Consider the following 12,374-nt stretch of genomic DNA (forward strand, 5'->3'; position numbering starts at 1 on the left):
TTATCATAAGAATTATATTCAACAAAAGGTACTGTGGCGAAGGGAGAGAAGATGGGGGCCAACTTTTGAAGAAGAAGACCACAATCAAGCATTACGGACCATTCTTATGCATGTTAATGCATTTTCTGTATAAGATTTTATTCCTTGTTTGAAGCCATTTGATTTAGATGGACTTGAGAAATTATGAAGGAGGCTTTGGACGTCGTTTGAAAATATGAAGAAACCTATCATACAAGAAAGAGCGCAACAATGGAAGAAAGACAAGGTAATAGATGGGGTAGAGGACATTCTTGATATCCTCATTTCGCTTAAGATGAAAATGCAAAATCATTGTTGTTAGTCGAAGAGAGTAAGGCTCAAATCACGGTGAGTACTAATTTTACAACTTTATATCTTAAAATAATTACAATAAATTACTTGTACATATATATACATGTCTATGTGATTAAATTATTGGTAGTATCTAATTGGTTTTTGAACTTTAAAAAGTGTCAATCATTGGGGTTTTTTTTACCTATTTGACATTTTATTTTTGTTGAAAATTAAACATGTTTTAATTAGTATGTTATAAATGAATTAATATATGAGAATTGACAAAATTAAAGGATGAAAGTTAATTAGGTATGTTAATGTAAGAGTTAATTTAGCAGAGTTTCATATGAATTAAGTGTAGGACTCTAATTTTTTCATGTATGTTTAACTAGGCGAATTATGTATTTAAATTTTTCCGTGACAATCCTATAAATAGGATTGACATTTACATTGTTGATGTAAAAGTGTGTAGAGAAGAATGCACAAAGAGCCAAATTTTAGGCGACTTTCAAATAAATGTTAAATTGTTTTCTCTCAAATATCATTTTATCTATTATATATTTGCGAGTATCCGTCACACGTTTCAAGAAGTGATATCAGAGCTTGAGTTTGAAGAACAAGAATTTTTTTTGCAAATAGCAAATAATAATTGTGCCTCAACTTATGAATAAAAATCATAGCAATTGGTGTATTCGTACGAAAGCTCTACTTAGCTTACAAGATGTATTGGACATTGTCAATAATGGTTATGAAGAATTAGAAAGTGATGCAACTTTAAATCAAGCTCGACGAGAAGCTTTGTAAAATACAAGAAAGACAGATTAAAAGGCTCTCACCATCATTTATCAAACTATAAATGATCCAAATTTTGAGAAGATTTCTGGAGCAACTACTGCACATCAAGCATGAAAATTTTGAAGAATACATATAAAAGAATAGATCAAGTCAAGAAGGTTCGTCTCCAAAAATTGAGAGTTGATTATGAATCACTACATATGAACGAGTCTGAATCGGTTTCAGATAATACTTTAAGATTGCAAGCAATAGTAATTGAAATTAAAAGATATGGTGAGACAATAAATGATGAGCAGGTAGTAGAAAAAATACTTCGCTTATTGGATGAAAGTTTCAATTTCATCGTTGTAGCTATTAAAGAATCAAAAGACTTGAGTACAATGTTTGTTGATCAACTTATGGGTTCCTTATAAGCCCATGAAGAGAAGCTTCTCAAGAAGAACAAACAAACAATTGAGCAACTTTTTCAGTCAAAGTTGCAGTTGAGAGATAAAGAAGGTATCCAAGAAAAAGGCAATCGAGGTCGAAGACGTTGTAACAATCGTGGATGTGGTGATTTTAGAGGTGGAGGTCGAGGAAGTTATGATCAAAGAAAATTTAATGAGAGTAATTCAAACTCTAATTCATCAAGAGGTTGTCGAAGACAAAATTATTCAAGATCAAATAGAGAAAGATCATATAATGAAGGAGTGTATGATAAAAAACAAGTTGAATGTTATAATTGTGATAAATTTGGCCATTACTCTTGGGAATGAAGGAATAAAGTAGAAGAAAACGCAAATTATACTGAGAAAGATGAAGAAAGTGGTGAGTCATCTTTGCTTCTGGCATGCAAAGAAGAAGAAACATGTGAAAACAATGCATGGTATTTTGATAGCGGTGTAAACAATCACATATGTTGATGTAAGTCTATGTTTGTGTAACTTGGTGAATCCGTTGGTGGTAATATCATATTTGGTGATGCCACAAAAATTCTTGTTAAAAGAAAAGGTAAGATTTGATCAACTTGAAGAATGGGAAGCATGCGTTTATCTCTAATGTTTATAATGTGCCTGATATGAGGAATAATATTTTGAGTTTGGGACAACTCTTAAAGAAAGGTTATAATATTTGTTAAAGTTCATATGATGAAGAATAGAGTGATTTTATTAAATATTCAAACTGGTGTTGCTAAATGTTTGAAAGATCCATCTTGGATTTGGCACTTGAGACTTGGGCATTTAAACTTTGATGGCTTGAGACTATTAGCAATGTAAAACATGGTGAAAGGACTGCTATATGTCAAACATCCAGATAAATTTTGTGAAGGTTGTCTTTATGACAAGCAAACACGGAAAATTTTTTCCACAAGAATCTTCTTCAAGACCAAGGAGACCACTAGAGTTACTTCACACTAATCTTTGTGGATCAATCAAACCAAGTTCTTTCGGTAAGAATAATTATTTCTTATTATTTGGTGATTTTAGCCAAAAAAAACTTGGGTTTATTTTGTCAAGGAGAAGTCGAAAGTATTTGGCATGTTCAAGAGATTTAAAGCTCTTGTAAAAAAAGAAAGCGGTAATTACCTAGAAACCTTGAGATTAGACNATTCACTTCAAATGACTTCAAAAAATTTATGCAGAAAATGGAATTCATTGACCTATGACAGTTCCATGGACTCCTCAACAAAATAGGGTTGTTGAGAGGAAGAACATAATGATACTCAATATGGCTCGAAGCGTGTTGAAAAGTAAGAAGATGTCAAAAGAATTTTGGGCACAAGCTATTGAATGTGTTGCATACTTGTCCAATCGTTCTTCTATTAGAAGCTTATGGAACAAAACGCCTCAACAATCATATACAGGAAGAACACCATCCATTGCTCATTTGAGAAAATTTGGAAGTATCGCTTATGAAAATATATCTGATCAAAAGCGTAGGAAACTCGATGATAAAAGTGAGAAGCATATTTTTGTTTACTATGATGCATGCTCAAAAGGCTACAAGCATTGTAATCCTGCTACAGAGAATGTAATATCCCAAAATTTTGTTCATAATGTAATTTCAGTATTTTGTAATATTCGAGATCATTTTTGAATTTTAGAAATTTAATTGGATTACTGAGATTCAATTATTGAGAGAGGGATGTTTCAATTTAATTATTGAGGGAAATTGTGGGAATTCGACTTTATGTCACACAAATTTAATTTGAAATTAATGTCAAGAATTAAGTTCACTTTGGAAGGGGTTATGTCACACAAATTTAATTTGAAATTAATGTCAAGAATTAATTTCATTTTGGAAGGGGATTGTGTCATACAAATTTAATTTGAAATTAATGTCAAGAATTAATTTCACTTTAGAAGGGGGTTATGTTACACAATTTTAATTTGAAATTAATGTCAATAATTAATTTCATTTTGAAATGGGATCATGTCACACAAATTTAACTTAAAATTATTGTCAAGAATTAATTTTATTTTGGAAGAGGGTTATGTCACACAAATTTAATTTGAAATTAATGTCAATAATTAATTTCATTGTGGAAGGGTGTTAGTTAAATTCTTTGTGAATTGAAAATTTTAAGGGAGAAAGGGATGAAAAGTTGGAAGTAGTGTCTGATAGAAGGAAGATTTTGGAGATTGGAATCTTGAGGGTGATTGTTGCTCAGGCTTCGTTGGGGAATTGAATTCAAAGATTGATTATGGAAGATTGTCGCTTGGATCGATATCTAAATCTAGTATTGAGGTAAGTAATCTTACTACTGGAACTTCTCACATGCCAAACAATATAGTTATGATTTACTGAAGATTGTTGATGGTTTGATGTTTATATATGCCTTTGTTAATATGAGGATTTAAAAGACTAGATGCGCATAGAGAGATTTGAATGCTAGCATGATTTGAGTATATTATTATTCTATGAGACTCTATTTGATATGAAGATGATGAAATGTATGTTCATGTGATTGAACCATATTATGATGCCTATGATGTTGCAATAGTAATAGCATCCTCACTATTTAGATACCCACTAGAGGTTGTGTTTCCTTCAAGATTCACTAGAGGTGGTGGTTTCCTTCGGGGTCCACAAGAGGTTGTGTTTCCTTCGGGATTCACTAGAGGTGGTGGTTTCCTTCGAGATTCACTAGAGATTGTGTTTCCTTTTGGATTAACTAAAGTGGTGCTTTCTTTTGGAATTCACCAGAGGTTGTGTTTCCTTTGAGATTCACTAGGTGTCTCCGTTGGGGTTCATTAGAGATTGTGGATCCTATAGGACTTAGTAGAGGTAGTGGGTATACTTAACTACAGTAGGATGCATTCAGATATTCAAGTATATATGTGTCCCATGGGGACTAGAGGCATGCTTGTGTCCCACCAGAGATAGGTATCTAGAGGACATAGATGCATAGCCTGACCCCAGTAATGAGGTTACTTACTGAGTATTTTATACTCACCTTTTCCCATGCTTACGTTTTAGGTAAAGGTAGGGACGCACCGATAAATGACAAAAGGAATCCATGAACGAGCCAGTAGGGACAAGTTTTAATGCTTCTGCTCATGTTTCAAGAGTTCTTTTATATTTTTAACTTTCGGTCTTGACATTTGAAACTTATCGATTGAGATTTTTTTTAGACTTATTTATTTCCATTTATGACTGATGGGTACCTTATCATTTTATTTTAATATTTGAATTTAATGAAAATATTTTAAGTTACCTTATTTATTTAGCATTTATTTCACTATAAAAAGAATGTTGTTTTAACCTCCATGCATGCATGCATTTAGTAACGGCCTAGCTTGAGTCCTAGGAAATCAGGTCGCTACAGTTGGTATCAGAGCGGAACCTCTCCCAGTGAGATGTGGTATAAGGAAAAACCAAGAAAAAGTTGGTGGGCATGTAACGACCTGAGTTTAGGAGGGGTACATGAATGAACCGGTATCACATTTGAATGAGAGGGATCCAAAGGACATGAAAGTGTGGTTAAGAAATGCTTAAAAAAATTAAAAGTTACTACCTATTCCAAACAGGTGCAACTTCCTTTTCGATGGTTCAATCATAAGAACTTCATAGTTAAACGTGCTTAGTTTTGAGCAATCCTATGTTAGGTGACCTCCTGGAAATTTTCCTAGGATGCAAGTATTGAAAGGACCCATGTTTATTTGTGGGGACACCTTTCACTTCCAAAAAACATTCAAGGCAAGGGAGGATGACATAGCCAGGTCGCAAGGGAATGTCAGGGCCATCAAGGGCCGAATCCGAATTTCGAATCTTGGTTCGACTTCTGGGCTCGAGGCGTTATAGTTTGTATCAGAGCCCATGTTTTGGGTTCTATAGACTGACTTACTATGTAAGTCTAGATTGTCCCAATGACCATGAATGGATTCCTCATTATCGCAAGGTATGTCTTATCAATTAAAAGTTTTATGGTAGTTGTGTGTTAAAATATTTGTTTAGCTTAAATGCACAAGTTATATTCTAATGCTAGGTCAGTGACTTGTTAGAAGTTATTATAAGTGGATTATTCAAGTAGATGCTACAAAAGGAGAGAAAAAAAAATTATGAGGCCACTTGGCACTAGTTTATCTCATGGAAATTCTATTAGAAACAAAAAAATATATACCTCAGTTCAAAGATCTTAAAGATTGATGAAACTACATAGAGTTATGACAATTCAAGAATAAAGGTATTTAAATGTTAAAGCCAAGGAATAAAATTGTCTAGATAAGAATACATTAAGGATTAGTGTTATCTTTTTTTGTTGAGTAGTGCAATTGGTGTTAGTACAAATAAATTTCTTCACGGGCCATATACTCAAATATAAGGTTAAAAGTTGTTTTATGGATAAGAAGAAGAAAAATAAGAAACTATGGATTTATTAAAGGTTCTGAGATATTAAAAGCAAACATTTTGAGGGGAATTTTTGAAAGGATTAATAAGTCATAATCACTTTGGTAACACTACGACTTGATGGACTAGGTAAAGTATGTGTAGTGATATGAAGGATTCTTTTGGAATATCTAGCTAAGTTGATGTCATTAAAGGAAGCCAAAATAATTGGACATGAATTTAGACTTAAAGGGGATAAAGAAAAGTGGCATTTGTTTGGGTTGAAGGATTATTTTAGAGTACCTAGATTAATTAAATCCATAGCCTTATTGTGATGAGGAGATCAAAGTTGGACAAATTTGAACAAACAAAAGTCTTTTGGAGTTTAAAAGCATGAAAATTGACAAACGAGAATTCTACAAGATGAAGATTCTTAGTGAGAGAGATAAGACTTATGGAGGAGTAAAATATACTTTAGTAAAGAGATTATGTTCCACTTGGAAAGTGGAAAAAAAAAAGTACCTAAGAAAGTTTACTCTTTTGGAAACAGAAATGAATTTAATGTGTTCAAAACTCCCAGTAAGTATAATTTAGAGGCATGATATGAAGGGTTACAAGAAATTTATTTTGGTGTAAAAGAAAAATATCTCATTATCATGTGGAACTTTAGGAGAATATGAGTTGGATGGAAAGATAGCTTACATAGGTGATCAATATGGAACTTTCCTTTAACATAAGAATCTGTCACCGAAATAAAAAGTTGAGAAGGGATAAGCTAATATGGAGTTACTAGTAACATTAAATGTTCAAGAACTATTGACATGGTATGTTGAGGCTAAGGTAAACCATTGAGGGCATTAGTAAGAATTAAGGGATTTTGACGTAGTGTGCAAGTTTGAAACATGAACTAGCAAGACCATCAATTTGATTGAAAAAGGAAATTAATCCAACTCGAGGTAGACAAAAGTGGTATATGCACAAAAGTAAGTAAGTTGGATCTTCCAATATTATCATTAGCATGAGGGATAGACTGGTAATAAAGTTAAGTTGATAACAAGAAATTGCTATAGGTGGGTTTGGAGCAGTACAGGATAGTATGGTTTCCCTTACATGGGCAATGAGTTAACTAGCCCTAGGGAGTACGAGTAATTCAAGCTATGACTTATGAATCAAGAAGGTTTTATCGTAAAAACTAACTTTAGTGATCAATTACAGTTATTACGAGGTTATGGAAATGTTTTATCAATTGATTGATGCTTTAGCATCCATGGACTTCAAAACCTCATTTTCATAGGGAATTTTAGACTCATCTGTAGCAGGGTCTAAGTAATGATATGTGATTGTTTTAAGAATAAAGAATAATATGAGGATTGGCTCCAGTAAGTTTTATAGCCCATGACAGTATAATAAGTTTCTCATGAATGTGAGACTTAATTAGATAGAGTTATTCTCAAACATGTAGATCCTATGAAAGACATCACAGTTGGCGCTTCTAGAGTAGAAGCAGTTTTCAGTTGACCAGATTTGTTCTGGTACGTATCTTTAGATGACACATTATATAACATGACAAGTTTCTCCACTACACGTATGAAGTTTTCTGTGTGATAGAATGATGAGCTTAGATATATGTTTTTAGTGAATAAGACTTTCTTAAGCTCACGACAGTTTTCATAGTTCTCAGATTGAATGTGTTAAAATGTTGTTGGTTTTCAACATCTTAAGTTTCATAGTTATATATGGAAGGGGTTGCCACACCTCTTTTGACACTAGTTTCAGCTATGTCAATCAGCGACCCTCATTTTACATTTAAATTTTGGAAGGATCTCCAGTTAGCATTGTCTACTCGATTGGATTTTAGTATAGCTTTTCACCCATAGACTGATGGTCAGAAAGAATATTTGAACCAGAAATTGGAGGATATGTTGTGCACTTGTGCGTTAGAGTTTTCAGTGAGTTGAGACTCTCACCTGCATTTGATGGAATTCGTATAATAATAGTTATCCGGCTACCATTGACATGTTACCGTTTGAAGCCCTCTATGGGAAGAGTTGTAGGTCTCCTGTGTGTTGGGATAAGGTAGAAGAAAGAAAATTGCTAGGACATGAGCTAATGCAAGCCATAAATGAGGCAATACAGAAGATCAGGGCTCGTATGTAAACAATTCAGAGCAAACAGAAAAGCTACGCCAACATAAGACGTAAGGACCTAGAATTTGAGACTGGTGATAAAGTGTTCTTAAAGGTGGCACTTATGAAGGGTGTTATGAGGTTTGGAAGGAAAGAGAAGCTGAGCGCGAGGTTCATTGGACCTTTTGAGGTCTTGGTGCGAATTGGTCTCGCAGCTTATCCATTGGCATTGCTTCCATCACTTTCTTCAGTTCATAATATCTTCCATGTTTCGATGCTGAGAAGATATGTGACAGATCCATTCCATGTAGTTGAATTTGAGCCATTGTAGTTGAATGACAACTTGAGCTACGAGAAGAAGCCTAGAGAAATTCTCGCCAGAGAGGTAAAGATATTGAACATAAGGGAAATAGCATTTGTGAAAGTCTTGTGGTAGAATCAACAATTTAAGGAGGCTACCTGGAAGTGAGAGGTTAAGACGAGGGTCTAGTACTCGAAGCTTTTTTAGGACGAAAGTTCTTTAAGGAGAAAAGAATGTAACATCCCAAAATCTTGTTCATAATGTAAATTCAGTATTTTATAATATTCCATATCATTTTTTAATTTTGGAAATTTAATTGGATTACTAAGATTCAATTATTGAGAGAGGGATGTTTCAATTTAATTATTTAATCAGAGCGAAATTGTGGGAATTGGACTTTATGTCACACAAATTTAATTTAAAATTAATGTCAAGAATTAATTTCATTTTGGAAGGGGGTTATGTCACACAAATTTAATTTGAAATTAATATCAAGAATTAATTTCACTTTGGAAGGGGGTTGTGTTACAAAAATTTAATTTGAAATTAATGTCAAGAATTAATTTCACTTTGGAAGGGGGTTATGTCACACAAATTTAATTTAAAATTATTGTGAAGAATTAATTTCATTTTGGAAGGAGGTTATGTCACACAAATTTAATTTGAAATTAATGACAAGAATCAATTTCATTGTGGAAGGGTGTTAGTTAAATTATTTGTGAATTGAAAATTTTAAAGGAGAAAGGGATGAAAAGTTGGAAACAATGTCTGATTGAAGGAAGATTTTGGAGATTGGAATCTTGAGGGATGGTTGTTGCTCAAGCTTCATTGGGGAATTGAATTCAAAGATTGATTATTGAAGACTGTCGCTTAGATCGATATTTGAATCTAGTATTGAGGTAAGTAATCTTACTACTAGAACTGCTCACATACCAAGCAATATAGTTATGATTTACTTAAGATTGTTGATGGTTTGATGTTTATGTATGGCTTTACTGATATGAGGATTGAAAAGATTAGATGCGCAAAAAGAGATTTGAATGCTAGCATGAATTGAGTTTATTATTATTCTATGAGATTCTGTTTGATATGAGGATGATGAAATGTATGTTCATGTGATAGAACCATGTTATGATGCCTTTGATGTTGCAATAGTAATAGCATCCTCACTATTAGTTAGATATCAACTTGAGGTTGTGTTTCCTTCGAGATTCACTAGAGGTGGTGGTTTCCTTTGGGGTCCACAAGAGGTTGTGTGTTCTTCACTTCGTGATGCGAGTTTAGGAGTGTATTGTATGAAGAAATTGGAAAAATAGGGTGTAAATATGATGATGCATTGATGATGTGTTAGTGATGGTTGAAGGGACGCGTGACACTCCTTTTTATGCATTCAAGTTTTCCTGAATCAGATCGAAGTATAAATCTAATTCAGGTTCCTGTAAGTCCAGGGTCGAACTGAGGGATTTAGATTAAAGCTAACGCAGAACTTGCATTGTAGCTAATGTAGAAGTATCCTAAGTGAATGGGAATGAGTTATCTACACTAAGTTTGTTGTGGGCGTGCAAGAAGATACAAAAAGGTCATGTAGAAAACATGGGGGTCGTGTGAAAATGGTGTTCAATGCAAGTGGTATGCACTTACCTAAGTGAAATGTACATGTACAAGAATGCGATACAGATGGAAATAACTTTACTTGTTAATTTCTGTAAATACGTTAGATTTCTGCTTACTTTCTATTCAGCAGTTTTCAATGCGCATGCCATACAATTCCCTATCTCTTAGATGTATGCATTAATCACAAAATGCAATAAAACACTAGTCCCTCTATCTCTAAATGTATCAAGAATTTTTAACTTAATGCTTGCTTGCTTACTCTCTCGAATAATTCAAGCTAAAGTAGCTTTTACCAAGTGATACAGTTGGCTTAAGCGTTTAGAAATGGACTTTGCATGTAGTTATAAATGCATCTAACGTAAAGCAAGAAATAAACAAAAGCGAGGTGTATTAGATCAAATATGTGAATTCATAAGGAAACAAAATTGTCTTTACAAGATCAATACTCAATCAAATGAGATGAAGAGAATTAGAATTTAGATGAAAAGAAAAGAGTCAAGCCGTAGTGTACACTCTCTTGTCCTCTTTGGCTCAACTTAAATTTGTGTACAACTAACTTGTAGAAGAAATACAAGAAAATTCTCTCTCGAGCTAAGCTTTCTCCACTCCTTGATCGATGGTGGGGCTGGATCTCTTCCTTCTTGTGTTCTTCTTGTCACAGCAACATAGCTCTAAGTCTCTAAATTTCAGAATTATACAAAATGAGCTAATTCATTCTTCTAGTGGGATTTCTTCTATTTATAGGCATTTTTCTTCATCAGCTTGATGATAGGGCAACATTAAATTTCATACCCTGGTCAGCCACCTGAGACTTAGATACTTTTCAGATGCCACCAACTGCAGATGCCCATGCTTGCAAGTGGTGATTTGACACAAACAGCCTAAATCAATGAACATTTGTTGCTTGAAATCCCTCTGATGCATGACCATGCGTTGATGTTGCCTGCGACACTTAAAATCTTTGTTGAAATCCTACAATATTATGCGTTAGTGACACAACTTTCAGCAATAAACATTCTTTTGTATAAGTTTGGTAGTTTTTGAGTAATTCCAAGCATTTTCTCTACGAATGATGAGATTTTATCATTAAAAACCCTAATTGTTCTAATTTTTGAGAGGTGATAACTTGTATTTCTACAAGTTATCATTGTGTTTCCTTTGGGATTCACTAGACGTGGTGCTTTCTTTCGGGATTCACCAGAGGTTGTGTTTCCTTCGGGATTCATTAGAGGTGGTGTTTTCCTTCGGAATTCACCAGAGGTTGCATTTCCTTCGAGATTCACTAGAGGTGGTGTCTCCTTCAGGGTTCACCAGAGGTTGTGAGTCCTACAGGACTTACTAGAGGTAGTGGGTATACTTACCTACAGTAGGATGAGAATAAGATATTTAAGTATATATGTGTCCCAGGTCTCACCAGAGATAGCCATTTAGAGGACATAGATGCCTAGTCTGACCCCAGTAGTGAGGTTACTTACTGAGTATTTTATACTCACCTCTTCTCATGTTTATGTTTCAGGTAAAGGTAGTGACGCTTCAACGAATAACAAGAGGAATCCATAAACGAGCCACTAAGGACCAGTTTTATTGCTTCCGCTCATGTTTCAAGAGTTCTTTTATATTTTTAACTTTCGATCTTGACATTTGAAACTTATTGTTTGAGATTTATTTTCAGACTTATTTATTTCCATTTAAGACTTATGGGTACCCTATCATTTGATTTTAATATTTGAATTTAATGAAGATCTTTTAAGTTACCTTATTTATTTAGCATTTATTTCACTATAAAAAAGATGTCATTTTAACTTCTGTGCATGCATGCATTTAGTAATGGCCTAGCTTTAGTCCTAGGAAATCGGGACGTTACAGAGAAGATAGTGGTAAGAAAAGATGCTGTGGAAGCAGCATGGAATTAGAATGATGAACCAAAAGACAATATGTTTTTTATTTTTTCCTAATCATGATGATGAGTCTAATGACATTGCTTCTCCATCAACACCACCAATGTCGTCAATCACTCCACAACAAAGCACACCTTCATCATTCGCAAGTTCAAGTGAAGGATCTTGTGGCATGACATGTTTATGAGACATATATGATGAAACTGAAGAGTCAAGACAAAGTTTTAAGAATCTTACTCTTTCTATTTGTTTGGTGACAATGAACCTTTGAATTTTGAAGAAGCTTTGCAAGATGAAAAGTGGAAAACTACCATGGATGAAGAAATAAAGGTCATGAAGAAGAATGATACATGGGAACTTTCTACTCTTCCAAGTGGAAAGAAAGCAGTCAGTGTCAAATGGATATTTAAGACCAAAAAAAAAATGAAAAAGGAGAAGTGGAGAGGTACCAGGCAAGATTAGTTGCAAAAGCCTACTCTCAAAGAAAAGGCATTAATTACAATGAAGTATTTGCTCCTG

This window comes from Benincasa hispida, chromosome 2 (genome assembly GCF_009727055.1).
Source record: "Benincasa hispida cultivar B227 chromosome 2, ASM972705v1, whole genome shotgun sequence".
Taxonomy (NCBI): Eukaryota; Viridiplantae; Streptophyta; class Magnoliopsida; order Cucurbitales; family Cucurbitaceae; genus Benincasa; species Benincasa hispida.